The sequence below is a fragment of the Plodia interpunctella genome, chromosome 10 (genome assembly GCF_027563975.2).
Source record: "Plodia interpunctella isolate USDA-ARS_2022_Savannah chromosome 10, ilPloInte3.2, whole genome shotgun sequence".
NCBI classification, from domain to species: Eukaryota; Metazoa; Arthropoda; class Insecta; order Lepidoptera; family Pyralidae; genus Plodia; species Plodia interpunctella.
Window position 1 is genome coordinate 6981700 of NC_071303.1, and position 4917 is coordinate 6986616.

A 4917-nucleotide genomic window follows, 5' to 3' on the forward strand; every position below is an offset into this window, starting at 1 on the left:
GGCACATTCAGTTTTACGAGCTCTACGGAGCATATGGCCAATACTGGTGTATTTCCGTCACTCGACGACAATGCATCAGAAATAGTTGCTCTCACACTGTTTTCTGGTTTTACAAATTCTGAAATCTCTGTGGGAGTATACCGTAATAATAGTTTCCGAACTAAGCAAATTGGTAACTGAATCAATGAAGAAAAGGAAAGGCAATCTGTAATTGTTATCGTAGGCACTTTGGGTAGATCACACTAGGGTAGATCATTGGTATCCTTGGTCGTTATTTAGGTTTTGAAGTTGTCTAGTAAAAAGTTTCATTTGTACTATTAGTCCCATAAAAGATCCCTTTAATTTTCTTTAATATCTTCTATATACAGCACGGATTTCTTCGTACAGCACGGATGTACAGCACTATTTTATGTACAGCACGAATTTCTACCTATATATAAGTTTTTTTTGTTGGTTGTTTTTGAAGTTATAAATGATTAGGTACCTATCTGTTTTCCAAGTTAATAAAGGTTGTTGGTCTTCCAAATAAATAAAAGAAGTACTGTCTGATCATTACTTTTATCTGGACAACACTTTCTGAGCAAGTGAGTGTTACTACTATTTATACAAAAAAATCCTTACAATAGCGACAATAGATCAATGAGATATGGTGGACGAGATGCGATGTGTGCGGATTAATTTCTATTATAACAATAGATAATATGCAGAAGCAATTGCCTTTGTTAGTCAACTTTCCAGTTATCCTTTTTGGCGGTCGGCAATATTAGAAAGTCACTACCGACAATCGAGTCACGTATCCGGAAGAGGTGGATCACAGATTTCCTGCTAATTAGACCGATTGAGCGATATTTATTATCTACCATTTATCCTTCTAAATTTCTAATAAACGAAAGTTTAGATGCCGTGTATGTTTTTTAATAGTCGATCGTGGCCTGATTTCAATGAAGTTGAATATATTTTAAAGTAGATACAAAAATTTTAAGAATTTGTGAGGTCCATAAGATTTTATTGTGGAATTGCCAAGCTTAGAAAAGTTAAGCATATTATTGACATATTAATCGAAGAAATAGTTTAACGATAGTTTTATATTATTTAATGACGGGTCCACAAAAAAAACAAACTAAGGCTTCGGAACATGCAACAAAATCTTCTATGAAACGTTACTAGGTTGGTTGGATGTTACCTAGTTACGTTAGCATCACAGTATAGTTAAGTTTTTCTCTTAATTTAGTGAAGAACAATATATGTACTATGATTTTTCTATCGCGCAATCGAACACGTGATATATCCTACAAATATTGTAAATGCAAAAATTTGTGAGGATGTGTGTATGTTTGTTACTCTTTCACGCAAAAACTACTAGAGCGATTGTTATGAAATTTGTTACACGGGTAAAATATAACCTGGAATAACATAGGGTACTTTTTATCCCGAAATTCCCACGGTAGCGAAGCTAGTTTCCAGCTAGTTTTCTATAAATTAACTATGTGCTCTAAAATAAATAAACTAATGTGTCTTTACTCTAACGACGCCAATCGATATAGTTACATAAATTAGCATTCAGATGGTATTTTTATTGCATCGCAATATGATGCGTCGTGGTTTGAATCGATAGGTGTTGCATTTCAATTTAACCTTGGTTTTATGCAATACTGTTGAGTTAGTATGTTTAATATTATATTGACCAAACGCCAAAGTTCAAAAGAATTAAGTAGGTACACGTATCAAATCATTAAAACTAATTGCATTAATTTCTTGCATTTTGTGCGTAGATTTTTTTAAATGTATTTCATGATCCAAAATTAGGCTGACAAGTGGAACTGAATAGAGAGCGTCCATATAGGTAGGTACTTAGTGCTTAGACAACAAGATCTATCTTAGTCTAAGCGTTCCATCTCTTATAGTACAGTCCAAGGTGCATTCATTGTTGTTCAACACCGTTACCGTAACCGTCTTCGGTTGACCTAATTTCTTCTAGCTTTGATATATCTATATATATTTGAGAATTCGCCTTAGAATATATGGTCTCTTCGAAGTGTGCAGATACATACAACAGTTTATTATAAAAAAATTAAGGGCTAAAATTCTCTTTAGGTCGCTTCTATTATATCGCTTCTATTTTCAATTCTTTTCCAATGTTGATGTCATCTAGGTCTACTTATATCAATAATTCATATCTCCAGCGAAATCCAGAAATACTATATTAATTACCGAAACTAAGTACCTATAATACACATGGAAATTACACCCTTTCTCGGAAACCATATCGGGCCATTATGCCTATCTTAATACCTGCATAATTATTTCCTGCAAAGTTATTAAATACTTAAATTTTTTTTCTAGTAATGCAAAAGAAAATTCTTGATATCATACCTGTAGTAGGTATCAATATCAACAATTTTCTTTTGATAGACAATTTAGTGTGATATCCCGTATCAATGATGAATCCATTGATAAGATTCTGTACGAACCGCCGGTGCATACGCACCAGTCAAACAATCTGTCTAGTGTATCGATTTTGCGGCACTTTTTTATTTTCATCAATCCTCCCATCCGTTTTTATATACTTACCTACATACTTATGTAATTTACTAGATAAAATAATTGTATCTCATTATTTGCTCAGATAGATGTTGATTGTTATCAAATGATAATGGACTAGGATATCTTTCGGAAATCTGGGATCTATAACTTAATGAAGATGAAGGATTAGCATATGTACCAATCATTCGACTGTGTAACGGTTGACCAACAAACTATTGACCATTGAACATAATTATCTTTTCATATAAATAACAAACAAAAATCAGAAATACAAATTTTTCCTCTTTATAATATTAGTATGGTTTGCCTGCACAAGAAGAAGTTGAAGTTGACGCCAGTGTCAGTGTCCGTGTGTCCGTCCACACAAATCTAACCTTATTGTAAAGGCTAGACTAGATATCTTGTTGATTAATGGTACCTACCTAGATTTGTAATTCGATTCATTTATTATTGAGGGTAGCCCCGATACCTGAAAACGTTTCATTGGCCTCGCTGTTGTTAATTCTTAAAGAAATGAAACGTCGTGGCATTTGTAAATAAATAGGTGAAATAGACTAAAATCGACTTTGTTCGACATATGTAGGTACTACGTAAGTTCAACGACCGGCCCTGGGTCTGCCCTTTTATTGTGGCCACCATACCTATTTTATCAAAGCCTAAACACGCTGACAGTCTAATATTAATTATTACTATTATAAAGTCACGCTATAAACTTATTTTAAGACACGTAAAGTACGAAAAAATATTATTTTTAAAAGGTAATAATGACGATACCCTTCGGCTTTTAGTTTCAATATATGAAATCGTAAACCACGTAATAATATCTTACATTTTATTCTTTGTAACATACTTATCAATCTAAAACTTTGATCAAATCTCAAATATTACAAGAGATATTCGACGCTCCATATGCTATTGATTGAATAGAAATAGTTCCACTTAGCATCATTCGCTGATCTATGACGTTAATGTATGATTGATTCAGGGAGTCTCGAATTTTCCATTTTTGTGAGACACATTCTCATTCAAAGTAAGCAAAGCTATTCATAGCAATCTTAGAGCTTAGATCGCTTAACGGTACTTTTGCTAAATTTATTATAAAACACCTTAGGTTCTGTTGTCTGTATACCTCATGTATTTCCTTCCACCCATAACAAACCTACCGTACTGTAAGTAAGTCGATATAGGTATAAATCTTTTACACAAAGTTAGTTAAAATGTTTTTCAATCGAAGTGTTCATTATTTAGTAGAATATTTTCAATTTACGTTTTGTCTTGACAATTGTCCAGTCAACAGGTACCCTACTTATTTGTGAAAAACTTTATAACTACTTCACCATCTTCCTTCATCATTATTTTTGAATGGAAATCTTGTATTCCTGTTGTAGGAAATTAATTGTTTTAACTCACCTATCAAGATAGTTAATGACAACCTTACTTATTCCGCTTTCAGGAAAATTTTACGTATGTAGTGCAGCATTTCAATTTAGACTTCTTGAATTCTTTAGCCCGATTTAGGCAGTGTATTTACCTCACCTTTCCGTAGAACATTTCATATAGTTACGGATACAATAGATTTCTCTAGTATTTCTTCATCGGAATAATAGATTATTGAAATTCATTTAGTGAACAATATAGAAAGTTAACCATATGGTGAAACATTTGGAAAAGTGTTCTAAATAAAAAACATAAATTAAAAATAAAAAACATAAAATAAAAATAAAAAACTAGTGATTTATAATTCTATATCCAATCAAAAAACTTATAAATACGTTACTCTATAATCGCTCGTCGTTTTTCCAAAATAATATCATCATTAAAACATTTGAAACTTCCCTACAGAGATTTCGTTATACAATATGTTGCGGTGGCAAGTGACGACACCACCTGGGTGGGACCACAGGGTGATGCCGTGATGGGTTGTCTCCGAATCGATATGCTATCCACTTTCATTAAACGCCAGACACGAAGGCAGACTAATAGAGCTCGTGGCGATGCCTAACTCGTCATACCCTCGAGGCTACGACGCAATCAATCGCTAATTATTTACTGAACTTGTTCAAACCATTGTAGATTTTCCTGTTCACGCCTTGTGACCAAAATTCGATTTGATTTTACGTGTTAGAACGAAATAAAAAGGCCCCTTCGAAGAACTAATTTAATCAGAGATTTTTCTTATTTGTGAGCGTGTTTTGGTTACAAAAGATGAAATTTAACATTCCGCACGGAACATAATACTCGATATCAATCGAGTTAGTCATCTTTCGTCACCGGCTGCGGTGATACTGTGGCAGTAGCGCTCAGGGCCAGCCAGTACGCGTGCACTGGTGTTCAAGTGCGGTCAAATCCATCGAGTTCGTTCGTGCGACCAGC